General features: G+C 37.5%; 1 protein-coding gene and 1 non-coding gene across 2 annotated transcripts in view; one reads left to right on the top strand and one right to left on the bottom strand.

The window, feature by feature from the left end:
- ntm (neurotrimin) overlaps positions 1–21,741 on the bottom strand; it is a 497,741-nt gene that overhangs the window by 362,200 nt on the left and 113,800 nt on the right. The window lies entirely within an intron of this gene.
- On the top strand, positions 19,512–19,584 carry trnak-cuu (transfer RNA lysine (anticodon CUU)). The gene has a single exon. It is a non-coding gene; the product is annotated as a tRNA-Lys (tRNA).

Genomic DNA, 21,741 nt, shown 5'->3' with positions numbered 1-21,741 from the left:
TGGACGGAGGGATCAATAGAAAGATGAATGAATGTATAGAAAGGTAGATGGATGGATTGATGGGTAATGGATCTATAAATGGATGGATGGATGGATGAACTTCATTAATCCCTCTAGAAATCTTTTCATCATTTTATGGTTCAATCAATGATGAGACACACAATCCAGGGTTGGTCTACACAATCTTGATGTGTTGACACACTCACTTGTGTGGAATTATTCAAGTATCAGGAGTAGATTTCGAGAACAGTTGGTCTACAAAGAAACTTTTCTCTCCTCCACATCCAGCCGCTCACACACCGACCAGACGAGCGACTAATACGACGCGCACTCGTTTCGCTTCGGTAATAACCTGGTGCTGCGCCAACACAACTCAATTAAACTCCGTTTAGTTAATATGAAAAGAGACGTTTCGTCGGCGGCGCAGACAAAAACGCAAACATCCCTCCAGCTGTCGGAGCGAGTCGGTTATTAAAATAACTGGTGCGGAGATCATGCCATTAAAGCCAGCGGTGTGTGTGTGTGTGTGTGTGTGTGTGTGTGTGTGTGTGTGTGTGTGTGTGTGTGTGTGTGTGTGTGTGTGTGTGTGTGTGTGTGTGTGTGTGTGTGTGTGTGTGTGAAGAGTGTTCACAACAAAAGCCTCGATGAAGATGAAACAAACACAACACTTCAATAACCAAAACACAAAAAAAACACAATTACAAAATGACACAAAAACTGAAGTGAACTGCAATAACCAAAAATACACCAACATCTTCAATAACTAAAACGCAGAAAAACTACATTAATCAAGTCACACAAAAACTCAGATAACCAAAACGCACAAAAAACATCAATAACCAAAACACACAAAAAATGCAATAACCAAAACTCACAAAAACTGCAATAACTAAACCACACCAAAATCAACAATAACCAAAACAAAGAAAGAAAACTGCATTAATCAAATCACTGAAAAACTTCAATAACCAAAACGCACAAAAAACTCAATAACCAAAACGCACAAAATACTTCTATAACCAAAACTCACAAAAAATGCAATAACTAAACCACACCAAAATCAACAATAACCAAAACACAGAAAGAAAACTGCATTAATCAAATCACTGAAAAACTTCAATAACCAAAACGCACAAAAAACTCAATAACCAAAACGCACAAAATACTTCAATAACCAAAACTCACAAAAACTGCAATAACTAAACCACACCAAAATCAACAATAACCAAAACACAGAAAGAAAACTGCATTAATCAAATCACTGAAAAACTTCAATAACCAAAACGCACAAAAAACTCAATAACCAAAACACACAAAAAATGCAATAACCAAAACTCACAAAAACGGCAATAAATAAACCACACCAAAATCAACAATAACCAAAACACAGAAAGAAAACTGCATTAATCAAATCATTGAAAAACCTCAATAACCAAAACGCACAAAAAACTCAATAACCAAAACACACAAAAAATACAATAACCAAAACTCACAAAAACTGCAATAACTAAACCACACCAAAATCAACAATAACCAAAACACAGAAAGAAAACTGCATTAATCAAATCACTGAAAAACTTTAATAACCAAAACGCACAAAATACTTCAATAACCAAAACACACAGAACTGCAATAACTAAACCACACCAAAATCAACAATAACCAAAACACAGAAAGAAAACTGCATTAATCAAATCACTGAAAAACTTCAATAACCAAAACGCACAAAAAACTCAATAACCAAAACACACAGAACTGCAATAACCAAAACACACAAAGGCTGCAATAACCAAAACACACAAAGGCTGCAATAACTAAACTCACCAAAATCTACAATAACCAAAACACAGGAAAAAACTGCATTCATCAAATCACACAAAAACTTCAATAACACAAACTTCCAATAATCAAAACACACATACCCACGCCCTGTTCAAGAAAATAATTATTTTAATATCACGTATATTCACTTGTACATTTGTACTTCTGTTAAAGAATTAATAATAAATTTTTAATTAGTGTTTCCTATTCATAGGATTATAGATAAGGATAAACAATATACACAAAAATCTACCCAAAAAAAGGGCGGCTTGAGAAACCTTGGTTATTGAAGTGTATGTGTATTTTTGTTATTGAGGTTTTTTGTGCGTTTTATAATAGTAAATCTCATCTAATCCAACATTTCTGCTCTATAGATTAATTCTGTCTGAAAGGTGTTTTGTTTTAAAATGAAACCTGTTAACCAGTGAAAATCAGTAAAAAAAACAACTGTATTTAATTATTTTTTACTGTTTATATTGATCAAGAGACTCAATCTTTGTCAGAATCAGAAAAAAGATATACTTATTGCCAGAAACGTCCACACACACATTGGGAAAAAGTGTCGATTCCTGCAGCGAATAAAACGTGAGGAACGTTCAGTGTGTCGTCTTGTTTTCCCCTCGCTCCGGATATAATGTCAGGCTTTCCCTGGGATCTGGATTGACGAGGCGTCAGGACGCTGACGGGCAGAACTCTCCGACGCTGGCGCCCAAACTCGCATCAGTCGGTTCAAGAGTCGAGGAGCTCAAATGATAAGTTGTGAATGTTGGCAGGAGTGTCTGGCCGTTAGCCCGAGCGCCAGCTAGCTTTAGCCAGCATCGGCGGATCCGTCCGGCGGACGTCCACGACCTGGACCGTCGGGGTTAATGCGAGTGTGTGTCCCTGTGTGTGTACTTCTCTAATTATTTTTGTGTTTTTTTTTCACAGGGATTCATTATCTTACGTCCACATATCATTTTTGAGATTATGTCCTCGTGTAAAATGCAAATTTTTCGCCGATTTTAATTTTCTTGGTGAGTTTAATTATCGTTTATTTGAACTCGTGTTCCAAGAAAAGTTAATTCACTTGATTGGGGCTTTAATCCAAGATTCCAGAGCAGCTTTAGTTTATGTATTGGTTTAGGTACATGGAATCTTCCATGGCTGTCAATGTTTTTAGGAATTGGTTGTAGCAAAAATAATAAGAACACACAAACTGCAATAACCAAACACACCAAAATCTTCAATAACTAAAAACACAAAAAGAAACTGCATTAATCAAGTCACACAAAAACTCTGATAACCAAAACGCATAAAAACATCAATAATCAAAACACAGAAAAACTGCAATAACAAAACACACAAAAACTTCAATAAATAAACCACACCAAAATCAACAATAACCAAAACACAGAAAGAAAACTGCATTCATCAAACCACACAAAAACTTCAATAACCATAACAAACACAACACTTCAATAACCAAAACACAAAAAAACGCAATAACAAAAAGACACACAAACTGAACTGAACTGCAATAACCAAAAATACACCAACATATTCAATAACTAAAACACAGAAAAAACTGCATTAATCAAGTCACACAAAAGCTCAGATAACCAAAACACCAGAAAAAGCTGCATTAATCAAATCACACAAAAACTTCAATAACACAAACTTTCAATAATCAAAACACAAATACCCACGCCCCATTCAAAAAAAGACACAGAGTTATTTTAATATCCCAAATATTCACTTGTACATGTGTACTTCTGTTAAAGTATTAATAATTTGTTTTAAATGAGTGTTTCCTATTCATAAGATTATAGATAAGGACAAACAATATACACAAAGATCTACCAAAACAAAAAGTGCGGAATGAAAAACCATTATTAAAAATTTAAATAACTAAATAAACACAGTGCAAAAAAACAACCACCTGTCAAACAGTGCGATAAATGGAGTATAAATATATCGGTTCATGACAGTGTTCTTGTAATATGGATATTAATATGGATTGTTCAACCAAAATTCTCATTTTCCTACTCACTCTCCCCTCAGAGTTATCCGTGGCTTTTTGGAGTTATAGACATGAATGAATGTCCATGTGACGGTCCCGAATGGAGATCAATTCCCTTTGTCCAAAATAAAAAGGCACTTGAAAACATCCAAATAACTTCTTATTGATCGTCTCTATTGAAGCTTTGACATGAGAAATAGTTGCAAAAACCAAATTAAACATTTTAAGATTAGATTCTGCTACAAACAAACTGAAAGGGCAACTAATGCTAAAAAACCCAACTCTCCTGACTCACTCAACAAATGTTTGAAATCTGGGCGAACGAGAGGTTACGAGAGCAGAGTCCATTATGAGCCGTAATAATGGCTTCACTCCTACTCCAGCCTAAAACTTTATTGATGAAATTGTTTTTTACCAATAGCCAGCAATTTTTCATAAACAATAAAAAATACTAAATAAAAAATAAAATAAGAAGAAGAACGTAAAGAGAAAGAACAAGATGACACAATCTAAGTCTAAAGATAAAGACAAAGAACATAGGTCAAAGAAAAACAACAAAGACTAACATAGAACAGAACATCCAGATAATGCCCCACTTTCTTTATAGAACGAGTCCCTTGGAGGTGGAGACTTCTGGGATTGATTATGCCTGGTGACAAACCTCCATTTGATCAATTACAACAGAGTGGGTGCGGTTATGGTAAACAAGATTTCATCTCCAGAAAGTGTTTTCAGTGGGCGTGGCTTAAGATCCCTTCTAATGTCAATATTTCCATGAAAAGTTTAAAGTTTGTACAAATACACACATACACTGATGATACAATAGAGTTCAACATCTATTTAAGACACACTTAAATCAACGCAGTTTCCCTTTAAGATAAAGACTAGTTACTTACTACAGAAAAAGGGGCAACAGAACAAATTCAAAACACTATAATCATTTGTGTACATTAATTTACGTGTTTACTCCTTATATTTAGGTATATTTGTGTTTGTGGTACTTCCTAGTACTAGTACTTCCTAGGACAGCAGTGCATCATCACAAGGATTATAACGTCAAACTCAAAACACACACATTTCTTCGTCCACTGACGGATTCTTTTGTCTTTGCTACGACTGACAAATGTCCCGTCATTAGTCTCCCGTCCTCAGGACGCTTTCGTCGGCTAATCTCTAAGTTTGATCCCCGGAACCGTCTCTTCCCCCCGCGGACGCCTCGGCGCCGAATATACAACAAGCGAGTCCGTCTGAATGGGTTGAGAGATGAGTGGACACGGCGGTGGCCGGGCTTTTGTGCCAGTCTATTATCTGAACAATACCAGAAGGACAAACTACATCACGCTTCTGTGAAGAATCCCCTCCGCTGGACACATTTGGCCGCCGAAGAGCTACTTCTATTTGCGACGACGGTTGCTCGGCAGCGAGCCGGGGGAGACATTGTCCGACCCAGACCATGTTTTTTGGTTTCATTTTTCCTCGCAGGGTATGTAGATGTTGAGATTGTCTGAAGAAAAAAAATCTAGAGATACATATTGAATAGAGCCGCAGGTTCTTTGTTTGCTCTCGCGGTTTTGGCTACTGTGTTTAAATTGATTAAAACTTTCAAAGGGAAAAAAAGTTCACCCAAAATACACTCATTTTCTCTTCAGCCTCATGTCGACTAAGAGCTGATTCATTATTTTCCGAGTAAACTGTTTCTTTACAGAGTTTTAGACAAAAATGTTTGTTCATTTTAATGTAGCAGCTGGAGCTCAGTTGTCTTCGTCTTCAGCTTCGTCCAAAAAGACACTTAAAAACATCCAAATACTGCTCGTCTGTAACGCCCATCTTATATTGACATGAGGAATTGTTCCAAAAGTCTGTATTTTGAGACCGAGAGACTCTGAGTTTCCGCTAAAAACAAACTTGCAGTTTGGAGGTAATTTGATGGGTTTTTTGGACAAAGACGAGTGAGCCCTGTGCTGTGTCTCAAATCGCATACTCTTTGTAAGTAAGTAAGTAAGTAATTTATATTTAGAGAGCGCTTTTCCATTCTCAATTAAATATATACTTAAAAGGTCAAGATAACACTAAGAAAAACACAGGAGTCTCAGAAAATCAAGGAAAAGCACAAATAAAAATGTCTTGAGATGTTTCTTGAAGGAGTCAGTAGATCATCAAACACAGAGATCGTTCCAAAGCTTAGGAGCAACAGCCTGGAAGGATTTCTCTCCTCTGGTCCTGAAGCGTGTTCAGGAACCATCAGTAGATTCTGATCCACAGACCTTAGAGCCCGAGCTGGGGTTTTTCTCTGGATCAGAATCTACTGATGGAAGGTCTGACCAAGAATAGATCTGAAAGTAAGAACCAGAATTTTAAAGTTGATCCTGAAAGCAACTGGCAGCCAGTGAAGAGTTTTAAGGATCGGAGAAATGTGAGTTCTTCTACTAGAGCAGGTCAGAATTCTCGCTGCAGAGTTCTGTATCAACTGCAGGCGAGACAGATCCTTCTTGTTAAGACACGAAAATAAACTGTTACAGTAGTCTAAACAAGAAGACACAAACACATGGATTATAAAATCCAGATCGTGTTGTGACATAATTATCCTAAATTAAGATATTTTTCTCAGTTGAATGAAACAGTTTCTGGTCAGTTTTCTGCAGTGTTGAACTAGACTTTGTCAAATACAACACCCAGGTTTCTCAGGTTCAGTTTGACAGATTGACCCAAGTCAACCAAATCAAAAACTGCCGCTACAAACTAGCCAGAAATGATGTGACAGCTTCTTCTTCTACTACAATTAAACAATGATTTCAACCAGCTGTATGAACACTATCGACACCTACTGGCAGCACGTTTTGCAAGTTTGGATCAAGAAATATGAGAAACAAATAATTTGCGAGATATTTATGCCGGTATCAGCACCGACGACGTGTCATCGTCTTACTGCTGGATGAAAATGTACCTGTAAGTATATATATATATATATATATATACTTAGTATTTAGTTTAAGTACTAAGTTTAAGTTTGCAAGTATGTGATTTGAGACACATGAATTGAAGTGTCTGACTGTATAATAATTATTTAAACCAAGAATAAAATCAACAAACGACGAAAAAATATGATAATTAAATACACATTCACAAGATAATTACTGCGTTTTTGTGAGATGAGCCCATTTTTAGGAAGCAATTAAAAATAAAAATCCCAGCGAAAAATGTTGTCCAAAATCACTCCCATGACATCAAAAATATCAAAAAATTCAGAAATAAAACCAACTTTTAAATATTACTAGTACCAAGTACTTGACTGGCAAAGTTATAAAGGAGAAATGTCTGAGCTAAACTTTCATTTTTCAGAGACCGATTTCACAAAGTTTTCTCTTTATAAAAAAACAAACAAATGCTGAATTCTTGACACAGCTGTTTCTCAAGCGTAGATTCAAAACAAATTTTCAAAAATAAACGAATTGTTTATGGACTACACATCACCACCGGACACTGACTGGATCCAGCTCCAGGCGCAACTCATGCACTCGACCCCCCACTGCTTCTTTATTTCCCTCACAACTCCGAGACTGGAATTGCATTAGACAAAAAAGAAGAAAAACATCCCTTCATGTCTCCCAAGTTCTCCCCGAGCCAGACCGGTTCTTCCATCTGCACAGTTTTCCCTCTGAAAGGAAGGAGAAAGACTGCCAGAAGCTTTTCGAGTACAAATTTGGATAATCTGACTCCACAAATGTACGCAGTGTTTTCATGTGTTGAGTTGTATGTAACGTTGAAATAACTAAATATAAAACTCCAAACTAGCATATTGTGACTCAGAAGTTACTCGATTTACCGGACCCCGAGGCATGCGAGAGGATTTTCCAAATACATGTGCATAGTCCAAAGAGACTTCTGGGAGTTCTGAACCATTCGCTGACTTCCTTTTGCCAAGTCAAGGTAAAATAATAACAAATAATGATAACATTTAAATATTTTATTATTGATTCATACCTTCTACGGTTAGATCTTTTCAGAAACTTAATAAATCCATGTGTAAGACGGCCACAAGAGAAGGAACAGAAAGTCCTTTTTTACGACTCAAAACTCTGGCTCGAGCGCTGATGGTGATTTTTTTTGCGATGTCAAGATGAAAAGCTTGACTCCTCATTGATCCACCATCGCATATAAAGGATTTCCTGGCAGTAAAAAGATTTTTATTTATCAGTACTTATTCTTTTTTGGGGGACTTTTTCTCTTGTCTGCTAGTCAATGCACCACTTCAAGCACCAGAAAACACTTTATTTCTAATTTGTACTTGATGATCATCCACAACGAGTTACTTTCTCTCAAGGATTCCTATAAAAAAAACAATTCCACAATTAGTTGAAGAGCCCTTCTTCAAAGTCTTGGATGTGGTTCTCACTCTTGAGGCGAGTCGACAAAGGAGCGTCGTTTATTATAACTACAACATTTGCTCAAGGATCTGAATGATTTAAACACTTAAATTAATCACCTTCGATTGGCTGCATAGATTGGAGCCACATCTCTAATGAAACCTCTGGTCTGGAACAAAGAACCTAAATACTTTACTTAGGATGAGCATATTCTGAATCCCCTAAAAGAGGACAGTACTACTTATAGTGGAGTTTTTGCAAGCCATTTTTGGGTCGAAGTTAAACAAATATTCTGAATTTCCATGAATACTGGATTTTACGGACTAAAGGTGCACTTGAAATGATTTAATTTTGTCAAAAATTGACACTTATGTGTGATTTTATGTTGTCGAACATACATTTTCGAACATACAACATTCACTAGGAAGCGACACCATTGTATTAATTCACAAGCTGCCATGGTATTACTCTCAGAGGCCCTGTTGGATGCTGTTATATTACCCCCGGTGGGGCCATTCCATTACCCTGCGAGGTACTGTTATATTACTCTACAAGGTCCAGTAGTATTACTCTACAAGGTGCTGTTATATTACTACATGAGGTGCCATTGTATTAATCTACAAGGTGCCATTGTGTTACTCTGCAAAGTGCAGTTGTATTACTCCACTAGGCTCTAATTTATTACTCCGAGAGGTGCAGTTGTATTACTCCATGAGGTGCCGTTATATTACTGCGTGAGGTGCCGTTGTATTACTCCGAGAGGTGCAGTTGAATTACTCTGTGAGTTGCAGTTGTATTACTCCGAGAGGTGCAGTTGTATTACTCCGAGAGGTGCAGTTGTATTACTCCATGAGGTGCCGTTATATTACTCCATGAGGTGCCATTGTATTACTCCATGAGGAGTCATTGTATTACTACATGAGGTGCCATTCTATTACTCCATGAGGTGCTGTTATATTACTCCATGAGGTGCCGTTATATTACTCCATGAGGTGCCGTTGTAATACTCTGCATAGTACCATTGTATTACTACATGAGGTGCCGTTATATTACTCTGCATGGTGCCAATGAATTTGAATGAGGCCATTTATTATTTACTCTTAATTGTGGCCAACATAAACTAAACATGTGTCAACGCAGACAAAATATACGTGTGTAGTGTTTTAGTACTCCTAATTATCCGGTGCACATACTATGTATGAAATTTTACCCGTTACTTGGTATTACTGCGCCTTATGGTACAACAAATACGGTACACAGGCTTCTAAGAGATGCAGAAAGTGACACACAAAGTCACGCCAGACAGCCCCCACTTTAACACACAATCCCTGGCATTTACTAACCAAACTGTATGCCAACTTTTTTTTTTTAGTCAGAGCGGAAGCGTTTCAGCGGCGAGCTGAGAGCTAACCAGCCTCATTTACAATCTTAGCATGGACACCGACGCTGGCCATGTTTAGAGAACAATCCCTCCTGATCCTGTGTCCAGGATGAAAAAGCACCAGCGCTGCCTGCATCGGTCTAGTGATGCAGGAGAACAAGAGTGGCGACTACTTGAATTCTAATGCCCACAATCCCCGTCTCCCCCCGGAGGAGCCGCCGGGGTTATGAACAACCTTGTCCTCTTCGCAGTCAACCTCCGGACACCAGGGCAGGAGACGAGATGGACTCATGGAGACACACCTGTGATCGTGACGCCGCGAGTAAAGAGAGTGTCGGCTCGCGTTAGGACACGGTCTGTTACGTGACTCCGTCTATCTCGGCCGCCATCCGTCACTTGTCCGCTCGGTTATTCCAGCAGAAGAGCTGAGGGTTGGTGCTCGTCGTCAATGTAGGCCCAGGGCGACGTTGAGCAACCGTTTCTTCATCGTCCAGATTTAATGATACATTAAAAAATAACATGATCTGGTCGTACTTGAAAGTCTGTGCACTACCTTTGTCTGTGTGAGAATTTCTGATGGTCTATCCAAGGGTAGTAGTAGTTGAGTCAACGTTTTGTTGGTTAATATGTACTTTTTTTCCCCCCTTTATAGTGTCGATTAGTCACGTATAAATATAAATTATATACAAGAGATGGAAACTCCCAACGTTTTTTAATGTTTTAGCTTTGTCAATGTAAGAAGTTTCCAAGATGCAATAGAACACCTTAAGTGGCATGAGAGTAATATAAGAGCCTAATTCACTTATGGAACATTATCACAAACAACATTATCCAACGTTCAACTGTTTCCATTCTACTATTACCACCAATCCTAACTTAATGCACACGGTAAAACTTTTCTTTAATGCCCTCTTTTTGACGGACGTTGTTTTGTTTTTTAATTAAAAATAGAAGGAAAATAATGTTACTGTCTTGTCAACATTGGTAAAGAATGGCAAGATACAAAAACAAGATTTTATAAACAATACTAACTTGCATGAATTTGCAATGGAAATATATATACATATGTATTTTAATAAATGTTATACTCAAAAGCAAGTTCATTACATGATTTAGACAACAACAAACTAAATTAATAATGATTAGCAACACGTTTACAACGTCCCTCGCTTCCTATCCCAGAACTAAAAAAAATCTGATGCCATAAACTAGCAAGCACATCACCTGTTATCAAAGAATAAAAAAGCTAAACTGGTTCAAATCTGCACTCACTCCACAAACTCAAAGTTGCTTTGCTCACTTTTTTTCCGAAAAACTTCATCAAGAAGAACTCGCAACAATTCCGAGAGTATAATTTACCACCAGTGGAGTTTAGAATTGTGAGAAATACTTCCTTTCAAGTAGGATCTTGAGGCAAAGACAAAACAATAAGTCAGGGTTTTTTTCATGCGTAAGACTAGGACTAAATGTTGTTAAATCATGAGAGGACTTTCTTGTTTAAATCAAGGATTCTCTGATAATTTAAAGTCATTAAAGTATATAAGTTGTCAAAAGAAACTGCCATAGGAATATATTTTCACTGGAAAAATGGGCCAAACTAAGCTTTAAAAGGTTTTAAGTAGGACTGCGTGATATTATGAAAGAAAAATAGAGATCCCGATATTTGCGATATGCATGTTGAAAACGAGCGATAACTTATAATTAGTCATTTTGTAAATCAAGAATTTCTTAAGTGCGCACTTTGACCAATCAGGCGCGACTTTAAAGAAACAAGCATGGCGGAATACGAGGGTGGAAAATGACGATAAAATCCACGAGTGACTTATACCAAGATGACACGGTACCTCTGGGATTTGGAAATATTTCAGTCTCAATACAGACGGATCCCAAAAACAGGTTGGAATAGAATAGAATGCCTTTATTTGTCATTATACACAGTATAACGAAATTAGAACCCCCTCTTCAGTGCAGCAATACAGTAAAAACAAATGCAATATAAATACATTTCCAACAGTATAAGTTAAATAGATTAAATTTATTCAAAAGTATGTGCATCAGTACATCTGTGAATTTAAAGTGACAACAGCTGTGGGGAATAAACTGTTTTTAAATCTATTCTCTGCAAGTCTTCCAGAAAGACAGTGGCAACAACCAGAGGCAACAGTACAAATTGACATCGCAAAATGCACTCTTTTACTCTATGCAGTGAGTAACGATGGCCTTTGGAACTTTTAAAGGAGTTTCGAAGATGTCAACCGTCTTCTTGCAGATACAGTATTTCACCCAAATTGCAATTTCAGAAACTTTCAAGACTGTAAAGGCAGAATTGCTTTTGCACTTTAACTTGAAAAACATTTCTGCAGGTACAAAACCTGAAAGTTCAACATGTTAATGTATACAACACAAATAAATGCAATATTTTATTGAGTCATTTTCTTTGCAGAATAATGGAAAGGGCAACTTTTAGACAAGTAAGTAAGTAAGTAAGTAATTTGTATTTATAGAGCTCTTTTTCAGGGTCACAAAGCGCCTAAACAATCAAAACAATACTCAATAAAATATATACTTTAAAGGTCACAATAAGAATGAGAAAAACACAGGAGTTCCAGAAACTCAAGAAAAAGCCTGAACAAATAAGAATATCTTAAGATGTTTCTTGAAGGAGTCAGCAGATCCATCTTGCGCAAAGAGAGAGGAAGATCGTTCCAAAGCTAAAAAGCACAAGACGTGTAAATATTTGGACCTTTCTACGTTTCAAATTGATTTGTGTATTTGTTGTTTGTGTTTAGTTTAACTTATTTTTAAAGACATGTTTAAGTGAAAGGAGAAAATATCTCAATCCAAGACACCAATATTGTAAATAGTATTTATTTCAAAATATCGTGCAGCCCTAGTTTTTTAGTAAATGTGGGACAGACAACCTTATGACTAATTAGAGTTTTGCAAGAATGTTTGCACTTTTCCTTCAAAAAAACCCCCACAAAATCCACATAGGAAGACACTGGATTTGAACCCATGATGTCCTCTTCAAATCAAACTGCTAACAAAGTGTGCGGGTCCTGACTGGAGACAGCTGCATCCCAATCCATTGTTAAATGCAGGATTTCTGATAATCGCCGCCCGTCACCGAGCAGCAGTGCGACCGAGTAATGACTGGGTGTTTGCGTCTCGTCACTTGAGCGTCCTGACACCTTCGATCTGGGGAAATATCCCAAAACCCTGGCTGGTAATGATGAATTTAAATGCAAATGGCATCTTGATGGGGGAAACAAATTAGGGTAATCACGTCGGGAAATTGCTCCACATCGGAGACACCAAACTGTAGAATATTTGCAACACGGCTTCGTTTGGGAAAAAACAAGCTAATGGCTAATTTCGCCTCCACCGACCTCTGAGTATTCATGTGAAATACTGATCTGTTTACAGATGATCCGGGGAAAATCATTTCTATTATTGTAACGCGCAAAATGATGTCTATTCCCTCCGTGGGTTATGATGAAGGGATATCACATTTTCCTACGTTTTTTTTTTCCTGCCGCGGCACCATTTCAAACAGTTGTTCAAAAGACTATTAGACCCAGAGGATACGAGGTAACCTTTGTATGACAGTAGGGGGAAATACACCCGAGACATTACCGAGCTCTCAAGCTAAATATGCCGTAATTTAAAGACGGAAAAAAAGGGAAATTACTCTCGTGAAGTACGAGAATGTTGGGTCTTGAAATCAAAACACAAAGAATGAGCTCAAGACACTTTGAAGTATAGGGAAAAACAACATAAATCACGACAGATTGTATTTGCATAGCATGTTTTCACAGGCCAATCAGGAGCCTGTATTTTCAGCCTCATATATATATATATATATATATATATATATATATATATATATCGGAACATTGATCACTTCCTGAAGAATTAAAAAGTCTAATTCGGGATCAGAAACTATTAAGTTTAAAGGCACATACAGCATTTGCTTTATATCCATGAATATAAAATGTATATAAAAGAAAATACTTTCCATCTTTCCTGAACCAATAAAGTATAGAGAATTTTAAACAGATGAATACAATATATAATAACCCTAATTGTTTATATTTTTCAGGTAAAGTTAAAGTATTTTCGATCTTAGACACAAAAAAAAGGTCAACCATGGACCAATGGTTCAGTCTGATATAAAGCACACAAAAAACTGTATAGAGGAAACTGAAAACTACTTGTATAAGAACTCAGGAGTGATTTGTGGCAACGTACTGTTTTCCGCTGCCTCACCTCCTTTAGTGGTTTAAAATAAACCTCCAGATATTTTTACAAAACTAATCCCATCAGAGAGAGACGAGGACTTAATTAGTTCGTATTTTTAAACGCCTCCCGGGAATTCCCCATGAGACAGACTAGACTTTGAAATTGTTAACAGAATAATAATGTATTCAAAGATAATGCAGTACTTTTCTTCAATCCAAAAAATGATATTGATCAAGGTTTTTTTATTTTATTTTTTATATCGAAATTGCTAATGGTTTTTTTTTTTTTATTTAGATGTTGCTTATGTCTTATTCTCCATTTGAAATCTTCTCTTTTCTTAGGTTTCTGAAGATTCTTAAAATCATTTTTAAAAGGAAAAAAAGGGTTTTGAGCTGTAGAAATAAGTTGATATATAGAGAAAATGTGAACGAATCTTGACAAATAATCCCTTTTTTAATTGGAAACAATCATTGCACCAGTACACATATGTCAATATACTAAGGAACTTGGCAAAAATAATAAGATTTATACAGTAGAGTGTTTAAAGAAACTGTAATACTTTCCTTTTTATGCACCAAAAAATATTGATCCGGTTGAATTAATTAGTTCAAATCCATTGTTTTTTTAAAGTAAAAATAATGCATCTATACTATCTACAAGTTGCTTATCATTTTGTTACTAGCCTATTTTAGATAAGAGGTAGTTGACTTTTTACATGTAATTAATTATTATTACTCCCCAAAAACATTTATGAAGAAAAAGATTATACAATGTATCCATATGTCAATATACTAAAGAAATTCAGCCAAATCTTGCCAAATAATGAGAATAAAATGGTGTTTAAAGATGCAAATAATTTGGAAGTTTAATATAATGGTTCAAATCCTGAAATCATCGCTTTTTGAGAGCAAATGTTTCTTTATTACATCCATATGCTGATCATTTTCATTTTAAGATTTTCTTAAACTGATTTTTAAAAGAAAAAAAGGGGTTTGAGCTGTAGAAAGAAAGTCGATATAAATGTGACCAAATCTTGCCAAATAATAAGAATAATGGAGTGTTTTTTTTACTTTTGACAAATTCCTGTTTTTTAAAGGTTTATCGGGACTCTCAAAACCATTTTCTAATAGGAAAGTGTGTGTGTGAATGGTTGTCTGTCTTTGTGTGCCCTGTGACAGACTGGTGTCCTGTCCAGGGTGTCCCATGCCTCTCGCCTAATGAAACTGGGATAGGCTTCAGTCTCCCCCGCGACCCCCCGCTAGAAAATGAGCGAATGAAATGCCAAAAACTCCTATTAAATATAGTCTAAAGCTTGTTAAAAAAGAAACCTCAGTGTATTACTGTATAATGTTCGAAATACGTGAGTCTTCCTGAGAAAAAGTGCGTCATAAAAGAAAAGCGAGTGAGAAAAGTGTAGCAGAATAATCAGTGTTATGCGAGTCAGGAGTCAAACCGACAGGTTCGGGCGAGAACGAGGAAGGCGACTAATAAAGATCCACAGAGAGAAAAAAAAAAGGGATTACATTTTGTTGCGAGTCACACACCGGTGTTGAAGGCCAAGAAGACCATCATTTTTGGCACACACGTCACGGAAAAAATAAACTGACCGAAGACTTTAGAAAATGATTCCGGAGCAGATTGCGAGTGTCAGGAGAGGCAGAGTCGAGGGAGGGTCAGCGAACGCAGCAGGAGTTTCTGAGCCAGAGGTCAATTAGGTATGCTAAACCTCGGCTTCAGTTCCTCAGCGCCGCTGATCTGTATTCCACGCTCCCCTCCTCCCGTCTCATCTCCGAGTCCCCTCTGCTCGCTCCCCTATCCAGGGGGGAGGTTCAAGGAGGTGGGGGAGGAAGGAGGTTCGGGAGCCGTGGGGGTCTTTCATCTTCAGAGGCTTAATGGGGGACAAGAGACAACAGTCCACGCCCATGTTAGCTTTTCTCAATGAAACGTTTAGTCGCCGTTAAAAGGTGAGCGCCGGGGGGGGGAAAGGGCGGGATGGGACGCAAAAGGGCACCGTCGTGTCACGGTGGAGCCCCCTACGGGCGGCGAAGCGCTTTTTTTTTGGTTTGCCTACATTCATGACGGTTGACAATGGATGGAAAGATGCATATCTATAGATATTTAAATGGGGGCATCTATATTTAACGTCCAACAAATTAACATTTAAACTTTCTTTGAACTCCCGAAAACTGACTCGAAAAGCTAACTATAACATTGTCTTTTCACACAAAGAACGGGTCAAATTGCCCTTAAAGCATCTGAGACGAATCTTGATATAATCTTGTGTTCCGGACCCACTGGCAGAGAAATAACAAAAAGTAATACGTGAATCAGTTGTGGAGAAGATGCTGCTCTTTCAATTACATAGTTTATTCACTTTATTTTACTTTATTTTACTTTTACTCAACTTTATTCACCATCAGACAGGCGGGATCTTTTATACTTTTTTTTTTTAAACTTCTGACTAGAGGAAAAAAGTGTTCATTGAAAGCTAGATAACAAAACGGTGAGTGTTTTTATCGTTTTATACGTGTAGTTAATTGTCGATTTCTTTAATTAAAGCAAAATAAGTGTAAACAAAAAAACTTTCTGACTGAGCACAAGTGAGATAATGTTTTCTGTCCTCAGTTGCGTTTTCTAACTACTATTATTTATGATTTAAATAAATGTTTATTCCAATTTTCTATCATCAGAGACCCACAACTCTTTGTCGCACACTCTCAAGGGCTCATTCGCGTTTACGAAAACATTGCAAAATATTGTCTATTCTCCAGTCAATACATTTGCGGCAATGAATACGGGATTTTAGGCATTAACAGTTTACTTGTGGGATGAGATTACACATCTTTTTGTTTCAATTACAGATTTTATAATCTGTGTCTTTTATAGTACATTTTTGTGGTAAAATATTGTACACGCACAGCAGAAGTGATCCAACAACCCTTATATTAGTGTCTTATATATACAGTGTAATTCTTATATTGACCCAAGTAAGTATTTTTTGTGTGTGTACATGTTGTGTATTGTTGCGTCATATGAAGCAGATATGTTGTGTTGTTTAACCGCTTTTGTTTTGATTGTCTTTCAAGCGCCCTTCTATAAAGATTGTTGGGAATGATTCAACTTGCACACACAACTTGGTAAATCATCCGTTATCTGTGGTTAAGCCCCAAAAAATGATAGATGGGATCCGAGTTAGTATCCTCAGACATATTTGACAAATTGTCAACCTTTTTTTTTTCTCCTCAAAATGGGAATTTGTGCTGTGGTTTTACCAGCATTATTCAGAAGGTACCGTTGGAACAACCCGTAAGTTTTGAAGAACATTTTTGAACATTTCTTTGCTAAAGCAGCCAAGCAGGACACTGGCTTTATTAGGCCTGTTTTGACTTGACGTTGTGTATCCACGAGCAAGATGACACATCTCAAAGTATTGAGTCCCAGGAATAACAGAGAAAAAAAGGGAATAATTCAGGGGTGTTTACTTATGACGCAAATGACCCAGTCTCGGTCAGTGTCTTGCTCAAGGGCATGCGAGGAATGTCAGTTTGAATAGGACCTGTCAGAGAGGCAGCATGGCATGATTGATGGACACCAGTTATTTCCAGAAGCTGATCCCCCCCCCCCCCGACCCCCTCAATGCAAAGTCATCGTTCCTGGCAGTGTTCCACGTCCCCTCCATGAAGGAACCTGACCGAGGACTCAAACACTTCCTCCCGACGCTCCATTATCATTTCAGTTACCGTGTCAACGGCGGCGTTTCCGAGTCAGCGCCTCCGATCCGTCGGATCGCATCACCGCAGTGCGACGACTTTCAAAGATGTTGAGAGACAGAAGCAATAGAACCTGAGAGAACTTGAGATCCCGGGGCATTATTTACCGTCTGTTGCTGGAATATATTTGGTGTCGGAGAAAAACTCTTTTTCACTCACTCCATGTTTTTAAGTACTAGCCAAGATGTCACTTGTTGAATGAACAAAATATCTAAGGTAAAAAAACATAACTAATAAAACAAGATAGTCTTCAATTACAAAAAAAAACTTCATAAAAGGGCTCAGTACCGTTCCCTGAGGAAGTGGATACTCGGCCGCAGAGAAAAATAAATAAATAAAACGTGGCTATAATTTCTGTTCTATTGATTATTACTGTCTTATTATTACTTTATTATTTTTTTAAAGAGGTAAAAAGTTATACTTCGCGTCGTGGATGAAGATGAACAATCCAGAGAGTGTAACGGGTCGTTTATTCGCCGCTTCAAGTCAATTAAAATACAAGCTTTCAATTACGATCAACCGGACGCACTTTCTCCCGGCGACTGTACAGGTCAATAGTCCCAGGAAAAAAGGTCCCGAACTGTAGAAACATCGCTATATTTTAGGCAAATTTCCCGTCCGTGAGGTCGTCTCTTTCCGTCCAAATATTTCTTTCAAATTCCATGTGTCACGATCACCCGCAGAGAGGCATCCTAATTTGTTTTCTTGGAATCTAATCATTCAAATGTTCTCGGGCGAGGGTTATCTTCTCTTTCGTCTTTCAGCCCCCCTTTCCCGGGTGTGTCTTGCTTCGTTCTTTGATCTACGATTTAAGGTGTGATTTGCAGATAAACAGATGTTTTAAATTACCAGTGTCGTATCTCTAATTCTGATCCAAGCTTGCCTCGAACCAGTGTGAATCAGTCTGAGTGGAATGTTGAATGTGTAGTCACGTACCCACTCTTAGGTCAGTAATTTATACTTTATATTTTGATTATCTTTAATTAAGTAAGTAAGTAAGTAATTTTTATTTGTATAGCGCTTTTCCAGACCAGGGTCACAAAGCGCTTAAACAATCAAAACAATATTCAATAAAGTATATGCTTTAAAGATCAAGATAAAACTGATAACACAACAGGAGTTCCAGAAAATCAAGGAAAAGCCTGAAAAAATAAAAACGTCTTAAGATGTTTCTTAAAGGAGTCAGTAGTATGCCGTATACGTATAGTATATAATAATTTTAATCTAACAGAGGACACTATTGTCTTTGATCTCAGGGTCTTGGGTTCGAGACCCCACGTTGGATGCAGTTTTTTTTTTTTTTCTATAATCTGTATTAATGATCCTTTTTGAATAAGTCTACACCATTTTGTTCCCCAAGGACCACTTGGATACTTTTTCCGACACCAGTAATTTATCTCCATTGTCCCATATTCGACTGCATAAGACATTAAAAACATGACTGATGGTTTTTTTCCGTCAAATCGGATAAAAACTAAAGCAATATTGTTCCTTTTCCATCTGACTTTTGGCTTTTCTCTGTACTTTCAACCATTTTGTACCAGCTGTCGCTGCAGTAGAAGAAAGCTCTTGTAGGAACTGGATACTCAAAAACTAGATCCTCAAAAAAGACAATCCAGAAACGGTTGTCCGTTCAGAACCACGTCTTAACTTGTGCCGGTCTTTTCGAGCTGAACCTCCGGGGGGAGTTTTCTTGAAATGCAGCTATTGTTCTCCGTGCGCCGCTGGACCCGCCGCGGTCCAAAAGAATCTCAAGAATGGTGGCCCAGCAGGTTCGATTGAACAGAGGTTAGTTGACAGAGCCGAGCTCTGAGAGCAAACAGACGGTGACTCAGGTTCTGCCGGGAATTGTCAGTCGCCCAACCCCCCACCATGCGGTCTTGCGCAAGCACAGCTCTGTTTATGATGTCATCGAAGAGCACATAGAGCCAGTAGCCCGGCTAGCTCAGTCGGTAGAGCATGAGACTCTTAATCTCAGGGTCGTGGGTTCGAGCCCCACGTTGGGCGCTACACTTTTTGGGGGGATACCCTGGGCTGTGTCTCAACTCATGCACTGGTTTGTAGTACACGTTAAGGTAGTGCACATACTTGGCCAGTGCGCAAATCTTTATATTCACAATGAATACTTACTAACTTTAGGATAACTATGAAGGAGAAAATCCTTTTTTTAGTTCCTTGTTTTTGTCCTGATCACCAAAGAGATCTAAATGTTTCCACTTCAAATGCCTAAAAAAGCGTCTTTGCCGACTCGACATTTCCTGTGGCAACATCTGGAGTTTCCAACTGTATTATTTATTTAAAAATAAACACGCCAGGTGTTTCGGAATACTGCAGGAAGTCTATTTGAATCTTTAAAGACTTTGTTTTAGAGACAGATGAGCCATTTTACAAAGTGTCGTTGATGTTGGAATTGTTTAACCAGATCAACAAACTGAGTGACTCAGCTGTGCTTCGCACTGTGATGCTATTTATTAACCAATAGACTCACAAATATGTTTAAAAATAATTAAAAAAAAAGTTAATTAAAAAGTATTTAATTTTTATTTGTAAAAAAAAAAAGAAAAAAAAAACTTTCTCCGACAAGGATTACAAAGCGCATGAACAACAAAACAATACACAGTTAAAATACATACTTTAAAAGGTCAAGACACAGCAGCCCTAAAAAGATTAAGGAAAAGCACAAATAAAAATGTCTTAAGATGTTTCTTGAAGGAGTCAGTAGATCATCAAACACAGAGATCGTTCCAAAGCTTAGGAGCAACAGTCTGGAAGGATTTCTCTCCTCTGGTCCTGAACCGTGTTCAGGAACCATCAGTAGATTCTGATCCACAGACCTCAGAGCCCAAGCTGGGGTGTAAGGCTGGATCAGATCACTGATGGAAGGAGGAGTCTGACCATGAATAGATCTGAAAGTAAGAACCAGAATTTTAAAGTTGATCCTGAAAGAAACTGGCAGCAAGTGAAGAGTTTTAATGATTGGGGGAAATGCGAGTTCTTCTACTAGAGCAGCTCAGAATTATTGCTGCAGAGTTTTGTATTTGCTGCAGGCGAGACAGATCCTTCTTGTTTAGACACCAAAATAAACTGTTCTAATAGTCCAGACGAAATACACAAATGCATGGATTATAAACTCCAGATCGTGTTTTGACACGATCTTGAGATTTTCCTCAGTTTGACAGCTCAGGCTTTCATAAAAATAATAAAGATTAAAGTTAAATTAAAATGTTCGGGGACCTTGAGTGTCTAAAAAGGCACATTGGTAAATAGGATTAATTATTATAATTGCTGTCAACAGAGAATATTTATAGATTATTTCAAAATAAAGTATAAATGATTCCATGTATAAATACAGTTTTTTAATACATCTTACTTTATCCCATAGTTTATTCTTCTCTGCCACTCAAATGTTTTTAATACAACGTCCTAAAAGTGAACATCTGATACGTGCATGTAGCAAAAATAAGGTTGTTATTGAAACGCATCCTCCTACAGACTGTCTGACACAAACGAATGGCTTGAATTTGTGGTGCAAAATGTTCGTAAACATCCCGACACAATCTCAGGAGGAGTGAAGTGAAAAAAAAAAGGAAAAACCTCTTCCTCACAACGAGGAGAAGATGCAGATATCAGCCGGAGGATGCGAGAATGCAAATGTACGTGTCATTAATCAGCGTTTATCCGCCAACGTTCCCGCCGGGACAACAACTCCGACGTGCTAGACTACACCACCGAGAAGCGGCGAGGCTTGGTCGGTGGCGTTTTAGACGGAATCAAGAAAAATATATGAAAGTAAATGCGTCCCAGCAGACATGAAATATATGCAATTTTAACACTGACTTTCCCCAGCATTAATGCATGAATACATTCAGTGTAAAATTGATGTTTAAAAAAAATGCATTGAAATAAATATCATAAAAGTATCTATGTAAAATGTATCTAAGAAAACTGATAAAATGTAAGAAATGTGTTGTAAAAAGAATCATAGTTAACATCCGGGCAAGCAAGGAGAAGCAATCGATCCTTCATGTTCCATTACGATGTTGCGCAAAGGAAACAGGAAGTAGGAGTGAGCCATTGCAACCAACACGCGTGACGCTGCTTCGGTGAGTCCATTAACTTTGTTTGTGTTCCTAACATTGAATAAAAGTTCAAAATTTGACACGC

This window comes from Callionymus lyra, chromosome 14 (assembly GCF_982586985.1).
Source record: "Callionymus lyra chromosome 14, fCalLyr1.hap1.1, whole genome shotgun sequence".
Lineage (NCBI taxonomy): Eukaryota > Metazoa > Chordata > Actinopteri > Syngnathiformes > Callionymidae > Callionymus > Callionymus lyra.
This window is presented reverse-complemented; position numbering and strand designations above follow the sequence as displayed.